The sequence below is a fragment of the Myotis daubentonii genome, chromosome 1 (genome assembly GCF_963259705.1).
Source record: "Myotis daubentonii chromosome 1, mMyoDau2.1, whole genome shotgun sequence".
Taxonomy (NCBI): domain Eukaryota; kingdom Metazoa; phylum Chordata; class Mammalia; order Chiroptera; family Vespertilionidae; genus Myotis; species Myotis daubentonii.
The window spans coordinates 53,861,847-53,884,336 of record NC_081840.1 but is presented as its reverse complement, the minus strand read 5'-3'; the positions used below and the strand labels follow the sequence as shown (position 1 = coordinate 53,884,336).

The 22,490-nt window shown below is 37.0% G+C and overlaps 1 protein-coding gene across 3 annotated transcripts in view; it reads right to left on the bottom strand.

Moving 5' to 3' along the window:
• Nucleotides 1–22,490, bottom strand: part of NEDD4 (NEDD4 E3 ubiquitin protein ligase) — a 121,081-nt gene that overhangs the window by 50,958 nt on the left and 47,633 nt on the right. The window lies entirely within an intron of this gene.

The window sequence follows — 22,490 nt, the reverse complement described above, 5'->3', positions numbered from 1 at the left end:
CTATCACCAGGGGCAACCCAAGCCTCCTGGTCACTCCAGCTCTGTGGCCACGGCTGGCTGAAAGCAGGTATCTGGGGTTTATTTATCTTCTATAATTGAAACTTTGTTGCCTTGAGTGGAGCTCAGAGCCAGCCACAGCAGGCAGGAAGCTTGGCTTCCTCCATCACTGGGGCAACCAAGTCTCCTGCTTGCTCCAGCTCCGTGGCTGCCGGCCGCCTACTTGGTTGGGTTAATTTGCATATAGTCACTCTGATTGGCTGGTGGGTGTGGCTTAAGATATAGCAAAGGTATGGTCAATTTGCATGTTTGTCTTTTATTAGTGTAGACTAGTAGCCTGGTGTACCAGATTTGTGCACATTAAAAGGGAATTAATTGCCCTAACCAGTTTGGCTCAGTGGATAGAGCATCGGCCTGCAGACTCAAGAGTCCCAGGTTCGATTCCGGTCAAGGGCATGTACCTTGGTTGTGGGCACATCCCCAGTGGGGAGTGTGCAGGAGGCAGCTGATTGATGTTTCTCTCTCATCGATGTTTCTAACTCTCTATCCCTCTCCCTTCCTTTCTGTAAAAAAATCAATAAAATATATTTTTTTAAAAAAAGGGAATTAATTAGTGGAGATATTTTAACCCTACCAAACCACTGTATCGATTTTTCGGTAATTTCCACACAAAGGTGGAATATTGGCGCTAGATGAAAGGTAGATGAAAGGCAGACCTATTTTCTACAATGTCTCCAAGTTCCATCTTATTCTAACCACTTGTTTGCATGTAACTAACATTTTTCTATATCATGTTGGTTTTTTCTCTTTAATGCTCAGGAGCCCAGGTATAGGGGACGGTTAGGTTCAGGGCCTCAGGTTTGTTAGTTACATGCAAACAAGTGGTTAGAATAAGATGGAACTTGGAGACATTGTAGAAAATAGGTCTGCCTTTCATCTATCTTTCATCTAGCGCCAATATTCCACCTTTTTGTGGAAATTACCTAAAAATCGGTACAGTGGTCTGGTAGGGTTAATATTGCTATTTGCCCTTTCTCTATAATAGAAGTGTGAGAGATGAAAGAAAATTAGTAAAATGTATATGAAAATAATATATAAATGTATTAATAAATAAACAGTAACAAAAGGATATAACAACAGAGGCATGATATAAAAACAACAAAAACATGATATGAAAACAAGAAAAACATGATATAAAAACAACAGTGATGCAAACAATGACGGACAAAGTGATTAAACTTATTCTAATATCTCCCTGTACACCACATAAAGTGTGAAAGCACTTTCAGAGTGCTTGACTAATTTCCCTTGTGATGAATTACTTAGAATTTTAACTGTAACATCACATGCTCTTCAAACTTGAGAGAAAGCAACATATAACTGACCATGTGCAAAAACGGGTTCAGGTAGGAACATGCCTACTCTGTCTAGAGTTTGTCCTTGTGATTTATTAATAGTCATCACAAGTGCTGGCATCATGGGAAACCATCGTCAAATCAATTTAAATGGGAGGCCAGTGTCAGATGGGGACAAATTAATCCTCAGAATCAGAACAGCCTCTCCCTCTGCAGATCGTGTTAATACTTCAGCTTCGATAATGTTAGGTCGTAATCTTTTGATAATAAATCTGGTACCATTACAAAGACCCCATTTACTATTGAGATTTCTCAATACCATGATGATTGCACCCACTTTCAATTTTAATTTATGACACAGCATTCCCGAAGGAGTAATACTATTAAGAAATTTGATGGGAAAATTTTCCTTTTCAGCATCATCTGTGGAATCAATGGAATCATCACTCAAATATTTGTGAAAATCTCCATCGAGTATATCCAAATTTTCTTCATTTAATTTTTGAACATGCTCATTTTTTGGACAAAGAATTGCATGTTTAGATATATGTTTAATATTATCTATAGCAGTGGTTCTCAACCTTGGCTGCACATTAGAATCACCTGGGCATCTTTTTAAAATCCTGATTCCTGGGCCTCATCCTCTGGAAATTGTTTCTTTGTTATGGGGTGGGACCACAACACTAGTAACAAAGAAACAGAATTAAAACTTTATTGTGGGGAGCCACTACAGTGTTTTGGACAGGTTCAAGCCTTGGAATGATGAGAGGGCACAGTCCTCTTATTGCCACGTGCAAGTCCCAGCTTGGAAGGCAGGGCCCTCCCAGCACAATTATAGCCAACAGCTGTAGTTGTAAGCTTGAACCTATGGTCTGAACACATGGCCCCACGTGCCTGAGTGATGTAGGCTTGATAGAGTTCAGGTGCATGTAGTTGTGTAGGATAGAAACCCAGGAGAATGTTTGTAAACATCTTGGTCACGCCCTTACTTTGCCTCGTAGCATCTGCTATAAAATAAAGGCATGGCTGTGGGCGTGGTTGCTGTCTCTCAGAGAAGCAGTGTCCCACCGAGACCGGGCTTTCATTCTCTTGTCTGTCTTTTCTAAACCTTTCAGCCGCCCCCCACTCAGGTTCACCCTTGGCCGTGCTGGCGCGGCACACTTTATATAAAGATATGCCTCCACACTCCCAGGGCGGGTTCCTGCCTCAAACCCTGCCCTTACAGGAAACAGCTCCAGGAAACAGCTTGGGGGAGGGCACAGCCGTTGCCAAGACAACCCCTGCAGGACTGACTTCCTTCCACTTGGTCACGGTGGTTCTGGTCGTGATGAACACCACCCAGGGTTTTTATGTAAGTAGATAGATAGATGCTGCTATGAACATTGGAGTACAAGTATTTGTGTTAACATATATTTTCATTTCTCTTGAGTATATACTTAGGAGTGGAATTGCAGTTTAACCTTTCGAGGAACTGCCAGACTCTCTAAAGTGGCTGTGCCATTTTATATCCCCGCCAGCACTGTAAATCTGTTTTGATTTCTCCATATCTTTGCCAACATTAATTCCCACCTATATTTTTTATAATAGCCCTCCTAGTAGATGTGAAGAGGTATCTCATTGTCGCTTTGTTTGCATTTCCTTGATGGCCAATGATATTGAATATCATTTCATGTGTTAATTGTGCTCCTTATTTCTTAAAAACTCTTAACTTATACATCTTCCCTCAATACTCAGTCTTCATTGCAGAGGCAGTGCCTGGGCACTGCAGGACAGAAAGAAAACATTTCATCCCATATATTGTTGCTCTATACTCCTTGTTCATTGATTGCATTCTGTGAACAAAAGCATAGAACAAGAATCCCACATAATGAAAATTTCCATGTCTCAAGTCACTCTGGTATATAAAGATGTATTTTCAAAATGTCTTGCAACACATCTTATTATCTTCCTCCTTTGAAACAAGTGATCTGAAACGAGTTTCTTAACTTCTACTTAAAGTGAAATGATCCCAAAGAACTATCTTTCTATTAGAAGAATGAACACACTTTCCAAGCTAGAAATCAATATGCCTATTCTGAGGGGATGGAGAATATGAAACTAGGAACTATCCTGCAAAGTCTGGGACATATGGCTGCTATAAATATGGACAATTGGAAGTTCTTTTTCCATTTACGAAAAAAAAAAAAAAGACAGCAATAGTTTTAAATTCATTCCTGTGAAAGCAAGTCAGTCTGTGATGCTCATTAATGTTTCCCTAGCCAACCAATTGTTCCAAATTCTGAATATCAAGCATTTCTTTGCAGGAGTTATTTCCTATATTCGAACTGCATGCCACTTACTTCATAAAGCAAATTTGCATTTAATAAAATAACAACTAATTTAAGAATGCCTGAAAATTTACAAAATAATTCAGAACAGCAGGTGATTCTAAACTGTAGTAGGCACAGTGTAGTCGGTAAATAATACTTTTTGAATAGTTTAAAGGTAATTTCAGTTTCTTAAGACAATTTTTAGAATATGAAAAGAGAAAAATCCAACCAACTTCTTTCACAAAACTTCAATTAAAACTACAGATGGCTCTAAGTTTAGGAGGACAAACTGTTATTAATTTTGATAAGGCTGAATAATGACCGAAGATTGTGTTTCATTACAAAAAAAAAATCAGAATTTCAAAAGAGATAAGTTCAAGTGTCATAGCTTTGAAGAATACTTGGCTTTCAAAAGAGTTTCCATTAAACCCGAGTTACAAATAATTTCCCAGGATAAGTCTACAGTAAAAAGCAAAATATTAAAGGAAGAATCACTTCCTCATAACCAGAGCCAAACAACCTTGCCCAAGTTTTCTGCTGCAATATCCAACTTTTCATTTTAATCAGTAAAAATGCATTTTATTCATGAGTGTTAAATATAGCATTTAGTTTGCGTTTTCAGACTGACCTATCAGCACTTTTCTAATCAGGTTGATTTTTAAAAGTAATTTTAAAACATAGGTTATACTGGGTACAAAAGTGGAAAGAAAAAAAGAAAAAGGGTTTCTAACCTCCAGCTATCTAATTCACCTGCTGTCCTTCCAAAAGGCAACAGCAGTCGTTTTTTCAGTTTGGACATCCCTTCAGCTATTTCTTTGACATCCTGTCACCCATCTTACATTTTCCCCTTTTAACACTATCTCTAGGACCTTGTCTCACATCAGTCCACAAAGATATGCTTTGCCTCACTGGTGGTTGAATAGCATGCCACTGTAAGGAATGCCAACGTTTATTTAACTAGTTCCCTCCCTATGGATAGACATTTAGGCTGCTTCTAATATTTTGCTATTACAAACAATGCCTCAATGAATGAACGTATATTTATCATTTTGCATAGATGCCCAGGATAACTTTTATTCTGTAGAATAATAAAGTCCACAATGAACTCATCTGAAATGGAAACAGATCTCAACGACTGACTGACTGGGTGTTACAGAAGGAAATAGTGTCCTGAGTAAGCCCAAAAGCAAGTTTTCAAAGAAAAAGTCAAGATCAAAGATTCAAGATCAAGAAGTCTGTATTTGAACTAATATCTTACTCAGTGTCAATAACTACTGTCTTCACACAACTGTATCCAAATTCTCTCAGTGCAAATGTCACAGATCACTAGTCAAAGAAAATCAATTGGGGCAAGCAGTAAAAAAGAAACAAAATGAATGTATAGCTACAAATATGTTCAAGCCATTGTTAATCACACTATTTAAGTTAAGTCCAGAGATATTTCAGAGATCATAAAAGACTAAATAGAGTTAAAAGCTCGAAGCTGGGATACTAAAAGTAAAATTATCTGAAAACCTATTTGTGTAAAGCAGAATTTAAACTATTTATGAATTAAGAGGTTAAACATTTTCTTGATTTGAACACTTAGAAAGTCAATATTTTGACAAAGGATAAATAAGCAGAACTTATATGAATGGACCCATTTATAGTATTTTTAAAAAGAAGAAATCACATATTTTCTACTTCCAAAATTTTATAAAAACTATTTTCATGAACATCCTCTCAAAATCCACACTACATGGTTTCATACTACTTCCGAGACATTATAAATAGAAAAAAGGATTGCAAAAACTACTCTAAATTAAGTTTTTCTAATGTATACAAATCTTATTAAGTAAAATTTCATTGGCATAACTTCTACCTTCCTTCTCACATACAGACTCACTCTATGCTGTGACATGCTTATTTTAAACATTTTTTTAAGAGTTCAAGATTTATTGATTCAATCTTTTCAGTAGGTTGAGGGGAAATGGTGTTAGCTAAATAAACAGTATAATCTGATCTATGCTATAAAATCATAGTGCTATGGAAACCGGATGTCTTTTCTTAAAACAAACATTCAGCGTTCCAACCGTGTGATTTGCTGAGCTGGTCAGTCTGTCTGGTACATTTAACTGTAAGACACAAACTGTACTTGTTCTCTGACAATAGCTTCATACTGCTTGAAAATTTGGGTACATGCGTTCTACAGTCCTAGCAGCCTTCACATTTTTAAAGGATTTTTTTTTTTACCCACTAAACAGGGGTAGGGAGGGAACCAGGAGAAACCTCTGTCTAAATCAGTTTCAGTTTGAGTTCTCCTCTGAATTTCAGTTTCTTTGGAGGTTTCCACTTTATAATCATCACAAACTTGTGAAAATTGATGATTTACCTTGACAAGTTCCTCTACTGCTACATGCTTTAAAGTTAAGTTTATAATTCACTGTGAGGACTTTCAAATAGAATCACATTTTTAATATGCTACAAAAGAGAGGGATCTGAAGCAATAGGAATCAGGTTGTGCTTTATCAAACATGAACTAGATTTTATAATTATTTTCTAAAGTAAAGTTTATTATCTCCAACATACGTTTAGAAGCAATTGTATTGAATGCCCCTTAACTAGAGGACTATACAGGTGAGAAGAAAATTTCGCATTTATTACAACTTTTCTCCCCTCCTCAAAAGAGGGGAGAGGCTCATCAAGGTTTCCCATTGTTTGAAATGTACATTTCTAAACAAAGGAAAATGAAAGAAGACTCATGGATAAAGTTATAATTTAATCAGGAAATACCCACAGTTACATAATTGATAAAAGGGATAAAAGGCTCTTCCCCTCGGAGAGAAAAATATTCATTCTTGATTGGAAATCAACAGACACAGAGCGCCTACTGTACCACTTACTTATGATGCTGCTTTTGTTTTTTTCCTTTGAGGAATGCCTGCCACGCGCCCAGGGAAAGAAAAGGTAAACTGTGAGGCTCTGGAAGCTAATATTCTCTGGGGAATTATATCTATAACCTAAACGAGAAACAAATTTAGCAGATGGCTGTCACGATGAGAAAGATACGGTGACTTTAATTCTAAGAAACCAAAAAGCTGTGCAAAATCTCAGATATTTAATTTGTAAACAAGAAAGCAGGAGAAGATGAACTTAAAATACTGTAATTACTTTAAAATGGTCACACAGAGGCTGTGGCAGCTGAAGTGTCTGGAAGCTCCTGCTCTCAACCTCACCTAAGGTTTAGGTTACCCATCTCAAGTGGTTTTCCAGCTTCCGTGTGTGTCAGAATCATCTGGAAGGCTTTCTAAGGACAGAGTGCTGGGCCTCACCCCCAGAATTTCTAACTCAGTAGGTCTGGGATGGGGCCTGAGAACGTTCAGTTCTTACACGTTCTCAGGTGATACTCATGCATCTGATCCAGCAGTCACACCTTGAGAACCACATCTCTTTTTAATCCTTGGAGAAAACTAGGAAGAGTAAGCAATGATTAGTAACAGCTGAACATGAATAAGCAGGGCATCTAAATTTATCTGTTTATCCTGCCTACTTCCAAATGAACTTGGTCATTTTAAGATAACACACAATGTAAATTAAGACAAAGATAAATCCCTCTAGAAGAAGCCAAATGAGTCAGGTATCTATGTATTTGCATTTCTTTCTAGCTCAAGGTGTAAAAATATAAACATATTTTCTAATGATGGCAATCCTCTTTTCAAAACCTTTGAAGGCTGGCTATTGCATAAACATCATTTCCCAAGTGTGCTCTGAGGAATAATAGATTTGCTGGATACTAAAAGAGTTCAAAGGTGGTCACATATTTGGGAAATACTTGGTTAAAGGAAGTTCAAAAGTTTATTTCCTGTAGGACTTTAGGAACTTAACTTTATTAGTGTGCATTGTGACATTCCAAGAAATATAGCAATGTGGCATTAGACAAACTTATTTGTCAATTGGATGGGTTTTATATGAGGTATCTTACAGGCTGGATAGGAACACTTTTCAAAAACATTGGTCGAGAGGGAAAACTCTAAATTCCTTAGCATGGGATTCTAGGCCATCCATGCGCGTTTTTCCAATCTACCTTGCAGTCTTATCTATTAATATAAGCCTCCAAGTAGAATGTGATTTCTTTGCTCTCACTTCTCCCTTCTGGAAAGTTCCTTTCTCTCTCTCTCTGCCTGTGTAAATCCCAGCCACGTATGAGGCCTAGCTAAATGTCATTTTAATGAAAATTTTCTTGATGAGACTAAAGTGTTAATTTTCTCCTCTGAAATTCTACTTCATCTTGTATCTGTGTTATAGTTCCCTTTCGCTCCAAGGGCATTATACATTTTGTGAGGTCAACAAATGTTAGTGATTGGCTTCCATAGGCAGGCTCTATGCTAAGTGTGGGAGAATGTGTTCCTGATGTCATAAAGTGTACAATATTGCCTGCTTGACAAGCATGCACCTGTAATTAGAATGTGTGCAAAAACTGAAGTAAAAATACAGAATGCTATGGATGTATATAGAAGAGTTAGTGAAAACTTTTATTCTTTGTTATATCCCTATCCACCCTGCCTTTATGGGTATTTAACACGTAGAGCAGTGGTTCTCAACCTTGGCTGCACATTAGAATCACCTGGGAATCTTTTTAAAATCCTGATTTCTGGGCCTCATCCTCCAGAAATTCTGTTTCTTTGTTATGGGGTGGGGCCACAACATTAGTAACAAAGAAACAGAATTTCCAGAGGATGAGGCCCAGAAATCAGGATTTTAAAAAGATTCCCAGGTGATTCTAATGTGCAGCCAAGGTTGAGAACCACTGACCTAGAGGTAAATTCTAAATTGTCAATTTAAAAAAAAATGGAAATGGCCTGACTTATTAGAAAGTTATATCATCTTTATGTCAATTAATCTCTCCTTTGTAAAAACTAGCTATTTAGATCCGAGGAAGTACCCTATGATGTGAAGAGAACTTACCGGGAAGAAAATAGTGATAGTTAATGTTGGTTAATGTTATAAACCCAACTCAGCAATATGACAGGAAGTGCTCCGATATCAAAAGAAGGTTATCAGATTTCCCTGCAACTTAAAGTACCACTTGCCCATCCCAAGAGGGTCAGTATGTTGAACCGCATTAGAGAAATAATCGAAAGGGTTAGATGACCTGCTCCACGCCCTACAATCTGACTGCCTTCTTCAACCTGGACTTGAACTTAGTTCTCTGTCATGGGTGTGATGGCCTGGTAATGTGTGGGTGCAGACTGGTTTATCGACCCCCTGACCACATTTCTCACTGCTTTGACTATGGCCCAGGTTCCTGGATCATTTACTGGCTTTCCTGCCTCTGGGACTGAACTGTATTTTCTCGAGTTGTAAGAGGTTGTTTTCCTTATGAAGGAGCAGAGCAAGCTTTCCCGACACTTCTCCCCAGGCTTCTCCGTCTCTTCTTGACCTTTCCTGCCCTCTAGTGACCATGAGCCACTCTCCCATCCTTGGCACCACGTGCAATCTGCACAGAGTAGGCAGTTTGACAATATTTGGTGTGAAACTCTATTATTCAAGTCTCATGGGATTACAACCCTAATCTCCTATTGATACTACTCACAAATTTTTAAAAAAATACACCCATGAGAGGTGAAATCCACAACTCAAGTAGACTTAGATTCAGATAAAACTACCTCATTTATTCATTTAAATATCCTGTAAGAGTGTTTAAACAATGTGAAAAAGGAAGGTTAAAAATAATTCCTAAGTTTTGCGGTATTGTGCAGGGCCTTGCAATGCCTTACAAATAGAAGGAAGTCACTATTTAGCTCATTGTCAGGTTAGTTGCTCGATTAACCGCTCCAAATTCCAGTTTAATTATCTTTGAAGGTAATTGAAGCTGAAGTTTATAAATCTCTGAACTGCATACGGACTATGTTTCTCCAGTGTATGAAACAGAAGCCAGCAGTCATAGGTCTGGAGAACTCTGTTGACAAATCCAAGTCTTCAGGCTACAGACTACTTTAATGAGACGATCCTCCTGCAAACTCTTTGATTCGTGAGCAAGCAGTCTTGAAGCTACCATCATTTCAACTCTCCAATCCTTCTACTACTTTAACCAATTTCTAAATTAATTTCAAATTATATTATATACGTTCTTTGTCTTCCTGGCTTAGAATGCCCCATCAAAAGTTGGGACAGCCGAAACCGGTTTGGCTCAGTGGATGGAGCGTCGGCCTGCGGACTGAAGGGTCCCAGGTTCGATTCCGGTCAGGGGCATGTACCTGGGTTGCGGGCACATCCCCAGTAGGAGATGTGCAGGAGGCAGCTGATCGATGTTTCTCTCTCATCGATGTTTCTGACTCTCTATCTCTCTCCCGTCCTCTCTGTAAAAAAGTCAATAAAATATATTTAAAAAAAAAAAGTTGGGACAATGTCATCGACTCTTTTGCATTTCACAACAAAAGACATCTTAAACAGTGATGGCAAACCTTTTGAGCTCGGTGTGTCAGCATTTTGAAAAACCCTAACTTAACTCTGGTGCCGTGTCACATATAGAAATTTTTTGATATTTGCAACCGTAGTAAAACAAAGATTTATATTTCTGATATTTATTTTATATATTTAAATGCCATTTAACAAAGAAAAATCAACCAAAAAAATGAGTTCACATGTCACCTCTGACACGCGTGTCATAGGTTCGCCATCACTGTCTTAAAAGCAAAATCTGCTTGTTGGAGTTTCATTAGTATTTCCCCTAATCATCAACAAGTAGCATTAAGCACAAATGGTGCACAGTGACTGGCGAATACATTCAAAGGTTTATTGTCGGTAAAATGAGCTTATTGGGAGAAGATCCAAAAGGACTGGCCAAAGAATACCTCTAAACAACAAAATAATACTCAAATGATTCCCAAAGTAGTTTTTCTTTTTTTCTCTTTTTCCTTTCTTTGCTCTGTTTTTTTTTTTGTTGTTGTTGTTAGTCCTTGGTACAAGACTATTAATGTAGTCATAGAATGAAATATTTAACACTTTTTACTTTTTGAAATGAATAATCTTTTCTCAGTTTAAAAAAAAACATTTCAGAAATAGAAACTAACTATTCTTACAATTTAATGACCTGATCATCTGGTCAAATATAAGTTTCCCTCACCTATAAGCAGTTTTTAAAATTTCTCCCACGGTTGGAGACTCGTAATTTTTATTCAAGAATATAATATATCAATGAAAACAGGAAAAAGGAGGGGGGGGTGTGGGTTACTGTTGTTTAAGAAAATAAGAACTCAAAAGATCCCTTTAAAGCCAAATTTTTCTTGCTTAAACAGCAAGACAGGTGCCAGTAGAGAAAAATATGGCCATTGCATGTGGCTCCCCTGCTTCAGTCACCACAGCTCCCACGCACCGTGGCGCTAGGTACCGTCCTCAATACACTGGATCCCTGTCCAAGTTACAGGGGCACCGATGCTTTGCTTCTCGAACGGAATGCTGAGGAGCCCTGGCCAATAGGACCTTCTGCAATAATGGCTATTCATTACCGTGCTGTGCAGTGCAGTAGCTACTAATCACATGTGAGCACTTAAAATGTGGGTAGTGCAAATGAGGTTCAGAATTTTAAATATGATTTAATTTAAATTAATTAAAATCTCAATAGCCACATGTGGTTACTGGCCACTGTACTCCACAGATGGAGTTCTAGAACATTTTTCAGTGAAACAGTACTTTCTGGTTTTAAGATTTTGTGTTTAGTTCTTGCCCTGGGATTCAGAAAGCTCCCCTGAGCTGACTGATTTATTCACGCTTCTGTGTTCAGAATTCTAATTCCCCTCACCCCCGTTTTTAAAAATAGGTCGGCTTATCATACCTAAGGAAAGGTTAAGCTTTTCAAGGATGCTCCTGAGAAAGAAGTCACCCAAAGGGAAAAAAAAAACAACAGCGGAGGAGAGGAGATGGATGACATGGTTGTCAAAATGTTGATAACTCTGAAACTGGGGGTTCACCGGAGACACACAAGGGGGCTCAATGCATTAATCTTCCTACCTTTGTGTGTGTCTTCAATTTTCCAGAAAAATTAAACAAAAAATATAGGTAGTTTATAATGATTTAGGTAGTTTATAATAGTTACTGAAGAAAAAGAACATAAGAGTGAAATTCATAAACAGTGTTTTAGGAGGTAGAAACACAATATGTGCTATTTGATCAATGAAAACAATCAGAAAGAACAGCACAGTGATAAATATTGAGTCATAAGTCAGAAGAATAGAAAAAAATATTTGAAAGATAAACTGGTTCTCTAGTAAAAATGTGCTCAAACAATAATCCTGGAAGGTAGCTTTCACTCACCAGTGGCAATAAGAAAGGACCTGACTGGACTATATGTCTACAGAGTGTAAAAGTTCATCATCAGATGGTAGTGAGTCCAGGTGGAAATCTTCCTTTAGACAATTCTCACTTTTTTCTTCTTTCTGATGCTACTTTCACTAGAATAACCTGCCCTAAGCAGCTTTATTTTGTGGACTCCCCCTGCTGCGGGGTAGAATGAAAGTCCTCTTGGCTTGTGATGCTGCAGAAAAGTGCTGCAGAACATATAACAGACCTGAGTATTGGCCTCTATATGACATGGACTAGATTTATGATCTTGAGTAAGTCATTCTAACTTTTCTGCGCTTGTTCCTTGTCTCATATATGGAGAGAACCACTATCTCAGAGAGCTGTCTGAAATGTGTATATGTTACCTGGTTTAAAGTTTTACAGATACACATAGAGGGTTAAGAGTTTAAAAGCATACAAGCAGGATTTTCTCCAAATTAAAAAATATCACAGTTGAAGTTTTAAGTTCTGGTGGCAGTGAGCATGCACTCATACATTCTAGTAGAAGGTCATTATGGTCTCTTTTTCCTTCCAAGCCCATTTTTAATAGGTCTATTCTCTTCCTCAGAGTGACAGGCATACACACTTACATTTAAGTGTATTGCCAAGAAATGTAAAAGGTTGGGAAATATGTTAAGGAAACCGTATATTCTATTATAAAGAATATTTAATTTAGTCTTTCTAGGAATATCTTCACTTATAGAATGTATTCAGTATATTTCAGACCACAGGCATGAAAACCAGGCCCCTCACTTACTGTACCAGTAAATTATTTAAATTATCATCAGGCCTTAAGAATTTGGTAAGTAAATATTACTTTTAAGGCATGTTTTACCCTGAATTAACCCAGCTTCAGAACCTATAGAAAGAAGTCACCTTCATTTCCATGGCTAGCAAACATCACTGGGTGACCACTGGGAGTGCCTTTTCTGGAGAAACAAACTGATCTCTGAGAAAGACCTCCAGATGCTGAGTGACAGGTCTCCCGACAAGGAAGCCCACTCATTGCGAAGCCCCACACAACACAACTACAGGGCCTCCAGGTCACTTCAGTGACTCCTTCTCAAATAGGGACAGACAGCAAGGTTCACTGGACTCCTGGAGAAAAGTGTCCAATAACAACAAGAAACAAGCAACAATAACAACAAACTGACCCACAGGAACCAGAGACAATGTAGGACCCATTTCAAAACAAAACAAACCTGGAATAAAATATTCTAAAGTAAAGCATTGTATTTATTCAATACATTTGTTAAACTCTACTAGCAAATTCTGTCTAGAACAGTCTCCTGTTAGTGTTTCAATTACTTGTTCATTCTATAATACGGGTAGTTAACTGTTTGAACACTCTTAGATGTAATATGTACCAAGCAGACTTTGGCAAACTGTTTTCAATACAGACCAGAACCACTAAATGAAACTCTTATTAACTATGTAATGAATGTTCCAGCATGCTCCCCCAATAGATAGCATTATATTTTAATGTTTCAATGAAGATACCAGCAGAAAAAAAAAAAGATTGTCTTTGTAAAATAAGAATAAAAACATGGAATCATCACAAAAACAATATAAAACTATGGAAATTAAAATAACCAAAATTTTAAAATTAAAGAAGAGCAACTTGAAGGAAATCTTCCAGAAAATAGGATAAGGAAGAGCAACTTGAAGGAAATCTTCCAGAAAATAGGATAAGGAGGCCAAGAGACAGAAAACAGGAGAGAATAGGAAATTATCAGATCAATCCAAGAGGCAGAGAGAACAGAGAAATCTTCAAAGAAATAACACCTGATTTTAAAAATAGGCACATGTGTTATCTTGATAAAAATTAAAGCTGGTTTAAAATTATACAGGCAACCACATATCTCAGACCTTAGCTGCTCACCTGTCTGAAGTAAGAATAGGGATATTATTATATATTACACATTATTGTACTTTGGTTTGTTTATTTCAATGGTTTATGTTGTCTTCCCATCTAAATTATAAACTCATCAGTGCCAGGAATAATATTTGCCACTTACAGCAGGCACATATTCTATTTCTGATAAATACTTGTTAAACTCCTTTGCTTTGAAGATGACTTGAGTTTCCATTAAGCTCTGTGACTCTTTGAGAGGGTTCAGTCTTTCAGTCTTGGTACAAAAGGGAAAGGTCATTCCCAGCTAAAACAGTTACTTGAGACTCCAGGAACGACTCTGAGAACCCAGCTCTTACACCAAGCCTGGCATGAAGTCGTTTTATGAAACAATGGTAAATGTACAGCCAGTCAAATGGCCTGTGTTTAAATACCCCTAAAAGTGTTGGCCCACTCAATCTTCTCTTTAGAAAACTCGGTCTGAACCTCCATCCAGACACATAGTTCTACAGTAGCAGTCAGTGGAATACGTAGGCTATGAATCAGACTCCACTGTGGAAACTAATCCTTGAGTCACGATCATAATATCCCACTGGCACCCACCCCGGGGACAAGGTATTCATTTAAGAGTGCCACTCTTTCGTGCAGAGCATGAAGCATCAAGTAGCTCCCACTCATCATTACAGTCATCACTTAAATATCCTAGTTTGGTTATCTGTTTGTGCAAGGCTGTCTGGCTACCCCCATCTCTCAGGATTCTCCAGTCACCTCGACCCCATCCCAAAGGGTCTCCTGTCTTCATTCATTAATTTACTAAATGTCTGTTGAGTGTCTCGTTTGCGCTAGGCACTGGTCTAGGTCTTGGTGCTATAACAGCGAATAAGACAAAAAGGTCCCCGATTTAGGGAATCACATTCTAGTAAATCAGAGCCCAGAAAAGATTACCCATTTGCTTAATCCCTTGTCTAGAATTCTCCTCTCATCAATTCTAGAAAATTTACAGTCGCCTGCCTGCTTGCTTGCCTATCTATTTCCATCTTTAACTTTTTTCTAGCTATGTTTCCTTTTTCTCATTTTATTTTTCATCTTATGAGGCTCCCTGAAATTAAGCTAAGCCATTTGGTAGCCATAAAGACTACAACAACCAGCCATCAATAAGATTTCTTAAGCTGCTTGAATGGAAGAACAGTTCCTAAGATGTTCATATACTGATTTATACTAGAGAAGTAATATATAATTTTAAGAAGCACTGAAGTTATACATAAAGAATTTTTAAACTTTTTCCTTATAGAGCTCTCAAAAGGACAGTTCATAACTCAGCATGTATTATATATGGTGTTTCAATTCATTACATAAACCATATGCAATATTTAAACATTCTTAGTAGTACCTTATCTGGCACTGCTAGAGAAAAGAATATTGAAAAGACTAAAAATGTTCACAAAGAGGAGGATAGATGTTGCTTGAATAAGCCAGCATAATGAAGAAAAATATAACATTTCAAATAAACTAGGATAACAGCCATGGTGAAATAAATAGATTTCTTTAAGTAGAACTGCATGCCTTATAGACCAATGTTTTTAAGTCCTTAGATGAAACTAAAAGGTAAACCTGGGAAATTTAATAGAATTCTGAAAGAATATATTATTAAGGTTCTTTTATGAGGCAGGTAGGCAACCTTGCTCACAGATTTTTCTTGGTCTGGACAATCATGTATTACATGGTCTCAATCAATAACCACTCTAAATGCCTAAGTGGATTTAAATCTCTTTGCAAATTATTTGGCCTTGGCCATAGTATACCTATAGCTCTTCTTAATGTAAAAGCAGGAGAGGGACCCATTGAATACTTCAACTATGAACTGTATTACTGCTCTCATAAATGAACGGTCCTAAACCCTGCTTCTCAAAGTGTGTTTGGGGAAATAGTAGCACTGGTATGACTTGGGAGCTTGTTGGAAAAACGGAACTCTCAGGCCCCACCACAGACCTACTGAACCAGAATCTGCATTTAACAACTGACAACATGCCACTCTCCAACTGCAACCCCTAAAGCACTAGAAGGCAATACCTACCAACAAAAAATTGAGAGAAAAAGAAAAGAAAAAAATTAAGTAGTCCTGGATAATATTATTGTAGCTATATCATAAAATGTTACACTCTCAGCTTCTGTAAGGGAGACTAAAGATACAAATTCTGTTAAAAATATTTCTTTACTTAATGAACAACTGAATTTAAAGACATTGTCTGCTCTACTACCAATATCCTTGATGTAAATTTGTTGCTGCTTAGTAGTATTTTTTTCTGTTAAGGTAAGCACAAAATATTTCAGAGTGTTATGGTTTTGTAATACATCTAAGTCAAGAGAAGGCTTGATCTCCCCCCCCCCCCACACACACACACCACACCTCCCCACACAGATACTCTCCAGCCTAAACAGAGACATCCTCTTGGTCAAGGTGTTCTCTGTTGTGACTTGCCATGAACTGAGCTACAAGGCACATAGACATGCTCCTGCTTGCCCTTCCAAGTTCTCAGACCTGCTCTAGTTACATCTAAGCCATTTAGTTAAATCTCATTGAAGGTAAAATTGCTTTTCAATAATGGCTCCCATGTTGAGGGCCTTCCCCAAAAGATGCCACTGAATCGAGATAGATCTGTTCACCTCTTGTTTTTGAAAGGCTTTCTTTTATACATCTCTTCCATGTCTGTCTTCATCTGACCATAGTCTTCCAATCTCACACATGGGCAAACAAAGAATACTGAATCACACACTTGAGCAATACTTCAGGTATTTCCTGGCTATGTTGACAACATCATTGGTTCACTTTCTCAGCACTCATTTGCTCCGAACTGCTAACCACCCTCCTGACCTCAACACATTGGCTGGCCACACCCAGGGACTCTGCCAAGCCCCTTCTGCCTAAATTGGCTCCTGGTCCTGGCTTCTCCTGCTCTACCTTGTTCCACTCTCATGCATAATGTAAGGGGAGAGTGGGTTTACAAGGGTGAGGACTCACAATAGCTAGCACCTGGTAGGCTCCACATCCTGGAGGAAGCCAGCGACATAAAGACAAAGGTGCCTACTCTCCAAATGGTTTCCAGGAATAGGCCTTAAACCCTGACTTGCTTTCTACACGGAAGCTCCGTTTTAGCTTTGTCTTATTTTTGGTGGTAGGGAGGAGACTAAGAAAGAGTAGTGCTGCTCAAATTGAGTTGTGACTATTCATAGGTGGCCTCAAGTTTCCACTTCTAATTTCCTTCATTTCCTATTGCTGAATCTCCATTTTGGTGTTTACCGCGTACACTCCCTTATTGTATAGTTCTAAGATGAAAGAACAGAGAGGTACAGCTTCCCCCCACCCCTCAGAATATAGACTACAATGTTCTTGTAGTAAGAGAATCTGTGTTATATCCACCTAATACTGTCTTCTATATAGCAGCCACTAAATATATACCTTGCCTACAGTATCTCATGCCTATTTGGTGACATTTAGCAAGCAACCTTCACTTGCTATTTTGCTTCCTTACCCGTTTCATTCTTATTTCAACCAGGCTTTTCCACTATTTTCCTGAGAATACTCTTGCTAATGTCCCCAAGGACCTCCTTTCTGCCGCATTTGAAGGATACGTAAATTCTGTGGCCCTGTATGCTGCCCACCTTGAATTTTTCCTTCCCTTGCCTTCCACACCTTTATGCTTTTCAGGACTCTCTGCCCTCTAGTGGCTCTTTCTTAGTCTCCTCTTTATCTCTTCTTCCACTGTCTCCCCAGAGTTATGATTTATTCCCACCCACCCCCAATCCCTGTCTCACTTTCATGCTTTTCAGTTGACTATACCCTTAATTCCCAACCTCCATTTCCAGCTCTGATAGCTCCCCTGAGCACTGGTCCTATATCTCCACCTGCCCTGTACATAAGCCTCCCAGTACATAAACTTAATCACTGACTTCCTCTTCACTCTCCAATCTGGCCCCTTCTCCTGAATACCCCATCTCAGTTCATGACATCACCATTCACCCAAAAATTTAAGTTAAAAAATTGATTCATTTATAATCCACAGTGTCATAAACGTATTACTTAGAAACACAGAAATGAGCACATTACACTTGCAAGTAAAGACTTCCGTTGCCTATTTTCCGTTCGCAGGAGGCTGACGCTGCTTTCTCTTCAGCATGAGGGATCACACCCCAGGGGACTCCAACCCACTTTTAGTTCACCATCTCCTCCCATATCCCTGGACTCCCTATGCTTGAGTCACACTCAACCCTTTATAGGGCGATTCTTTCACACAGCTGGCCTTGCATGTGCAACTGACTGCTTCTGCTGAGAGCAGTGGTTTTCAACTTGTGTGCCACAAGTACTTTTAAGACATGCAATACCTGACCATTTAGTCAGTGGCACGGACCCCCTTTCCCTTAAATTGTCAAATAAAAAAATGATAACAGCCAACACAAAAGTATCCATCTAGTGTGAATGAATCAAAATTATACCTATTTTTTGTCAGATCAGCAAAAAAATATATTTTATGGTGTGTCGCAGAATATTAGTAATTACTGTATGTGTGCCATGCAACGTAAAAGGTTGAAAATTGCTGGCCTAGACCAATGATTCTCAGCAGGTGTCAATTTTGTCCCTATGAGACATTTGGCAATGACTTGGAGACATTTTTTGATTGTCCCAACTGGGGAAGAGGGGTGCTCCTGGCCTCCAGTGGATAGAGGCCAGAGATGCTGCTACACATCCTAAAAGGCACAGACCAACCCCATACAACAAAAAGTAACCGCCCTACATGTCAACAGTGCTGAGACTGGGCATCACCGCCCTAGCATATCCTCCTTGATTTCTCTGCCTGGGGAACTCCAACCCACCTACTAAGGCTCAGCTCAAAGGTCACCTCCCCTGCAAAGCCTTCTTCTACCAACCAGGTCCTCTTCTCCAGACAAACACTGTTGCATCTTTCTCACTTTCTCATACACGCCTCTATTTCATTCAGTACATCGCACATTACACTGAAAATTTTTTTGTTTACTAGTGTGTCTCTATTACTAGAACGGGAGCTCCTAAAATAGAGACTGCACTTTATTATCTTTTATTCCCAGTGCTTGGGTCAGTGCCTGGTAAATAGTAGGGACTCAAATGTGTGCTAAATGGATGAATTAAAGAAGACATATCTACAGAGAAAGTAAAAGTATTTTTGAAGCAAACAATTCAACTCCTTGACCCACTCTGAAATTAGTATTATAGTGCCTCAGTTCTAAGAAATATACAAGCATAAATTTCTCACTAAATTTCCAAAACTGGTCATTAACAATGTTGCATCACAGTTTGAGAGTTAATATTTATAAACTATATTGGGTTTTTTAAATTGATTTTTTTTAGAGAGAAAGGAAAGAAGAAGGGAGGAAGAGAGTAAAGGCTGGGGAGGGAGGAGGTAAGAGGGAGAAAGAGAGAAACATTGATACATCCATCAGCTGCCTCCTGCACTTCCCCACCAGAGAAGGAGCCCACAACTCAGACATGTGCCCTGACCAGGAATTGAACCAGCAACGCTTTGGTGCACAGTACAATACTTTAACGAACTGAGCCATTACAGCCAGAGCAAAACTACATTGGTTTTTATAGGAAAGATTAAGTGTTGTTCAAAATAAATTTAACCAAATGTCTCTAAATATGCTGTTAAAGTTAATAAAATGAAAACCAAGAAAATAATGGAACACTAAAATAAGTATATATTTAAGACATTTATTTTAGGAAGAACAACTAAATTATTGAAACTTATAATCTTGAGATTAGTGTTAAAGGCTTTTGAAATCACTGAGACATAGTCTTTTAAAATCTTACTATACTAAGCTTAAGCAATTTACCTACCCAGGATTAAGTAACAGAAAATGAACAAAAAAGTTTCATAACAAAAAGAAAAAATGTAAAGCCAAACTTTCTGATAAAAATATGCATATAGTGAAGAATGGAAGAAATATATAACTTTGGGCAAAATGCTAAGGTATTTTAAATAACAAGGTAATGAAAACTCTGAATATCCTCACACAACATAATATATGAGATTTAGAAAACAACAGATAGAGAAAAATAAAATGATAATGAGTAAACTATTACACAGATTTTAGAAATATGAATAGTAATTTCTATAACTGGATAAAAACTACCTTAGTTCCTTGATTTACTTCTTGATAGACTTGACAAAATATTACATACAATGTTCAAACATCAAATACCTACTTTCAGATCAAAAGCCATTACAAAAGTAATACTGTTTCTCAAAAAGTGCATGTAGTAAACATGTCAGTTATTGGTATAGTCTTTGATAGCAAATAAATAAAATAAACACCAGCATGCAGACTACAAGGCTCATGTTCATTCTCAGTTGTAAACACAGAACAGAGCCCTGTCGTAGATGCAGGTAAAAGTTGTCACTCAATTTAAAAAAGTAGCCATTAATGGGCTGCTGATTATAGAGAGCTAGAAAATGGATCCCATGCTGCTAGAGCCTAACACATAAGAAAAGAATATGTAGTCCGCTAGTGCTTTAGAATCAAGGGTCCCTGACCAAAGCAGTGATTTAATTTCACGGCTGCTCGGTACAGATAGCTGACATTACTAAATGCTACTCTAATATCAACTTGTTAAATGTGAATCCAGGCTCAGCATATCAGAACACTAACCCAGACTAACTGGAGTCATGGGAAATATTTTGGGAGCTGTTTATTTATAAATGAGTTACAATATACCACTATAATTAGATTAATATATAATTATTGATAAACATGGGATTATTTCTAAAATCCCATTATTGTTGCCACTGCTATGTTTAGAAAAAACATTAGTACTTTCCTCTTAAAACAAGCCCTTGACTTACCATCAAACATTTAGATCAATTTCAATCTAGAATATGTTGAATTTAGTGGTCACTATATTGTTTATACTTTTATAAAGAGTTGTTTAATAAACACTTAAAAAGAGAACAATTTCAAGCTCTCTGGAAAATTACACACTTTTGAACTATTTTATAATCCAATAATCTACCAAAAAATAGAATGTGCACAAAGCTAGGCATTTGGCTGTCACAAAAAAAATATTTGTAAGCTTACTAAGTTAAATAAAACCAATAAAAGTGCATATTTTTAGCCATGCAAAAGTATTTAGTCACACTTTATTAAAAACATTAAAAATACTATTTTCAAAAGCATAAACAACAACAAACTATACCACTGCCACAAAATCAACTATTTTAAGGATATTTCTATAAGTATTTCTAGGTTAATTATTCCTTACAGATTAATTATTTCATAAAAAGTAAAATAAATTTACAAGGTACATGTAAATTCAATTAGCAAACTATTAATATATGTTTCTTTATAGTATCACTTCATTGCTTTCTTTTAGGGGGCACAACAGTTAAGTAGACTATCATCTCCTAAAGCTGATTTTTAAACAGTTTTGTAAGCAGAATTAACAATTCTAAAAAATAGATCAGAATATGAAATCTGACCCTTTTCATCTTCAGTAAAGTAGTTGCTGATATTAACATCTGAAGCATTGGATAACAATGATTATATTTACCAGATTTCAAAAGAGAAAACAAACTAGCAATTACTGAATATTTTATTTACTTTAAGCTACTTATCCAGAAGTTTTTTTTAATCGTTCATATAGATATTGAGTGTTATATAAACACAAATAAACTGATAAGTTTCCACTCCTCCTCCCCCCGCAAAAAAAAAAAAATTGTTTTGTACTGTCATCAAGAATTGCTTTAGTCAGAATATTTTTTTAATTTTCCGGTATTAAAAATGTTTTAATATCCTGGCCAGACCTTCCAAACACAAAAATGTTTTAAATCTATTTAAGGTCCAAACACTTAAGATACTTTGGAAAGGCCACATTACATAAAGAAATGTTTTGGTTGAGATTCATTAGAGTAAAATTACTAATAAAATAAAGCAAAATTGTCAAAATAACAATTAATAAGGTTACTAGAAAATTATGGGAAATACCTAGCAATTGAAACCAAATTCAAAATGATAAAATTTAAATTTTAATATTGTTGAAAGAGTAAGTTACATTCTAGAAGGCAGTCTTAACTGGTAACTAAAGAAAAATAGGGTGGAAACAAAATTCCTGTGGTTAAGGGTATACACAAATGAAAATGCCATTTATTTTTCCTCTGCTTCAAATAGGAACATAATAGTTTTTAACAATGATCTAATAAATTCATATTTTAAAAAAACAGTTTTCTCCATGTTCATTTATAACAAGATTTTCACATAGGTTTTTAAAAATATATATTTTAAATATGCATTCTACATTTTACTTTATGTCACAATGATTAAGGAGGGGCGAGTACTAAATAAGCATTTTGAAAATTGGAATAAAAAATGAAGTTAGACATTAAAATATGATGCCACTTGAGGGGAGGGAAAAGTAAATATACCAAGGCAAAGTGTTATTATTTAAAGCTTGTTTTTATGCTACAGAAATGTTTTACGGCCTAAATCACTTTTGAAAGTTTTTCTTTTAATGAATATTTTCTACATTGGTAAAATAAATAGAGTGACAAATTATAAGAGGTTCTTTAGATTTACAAATATAAAGTTCATTACTACAAAAATATTTGCTAGCTAAGGACCAGGAAAGTATAT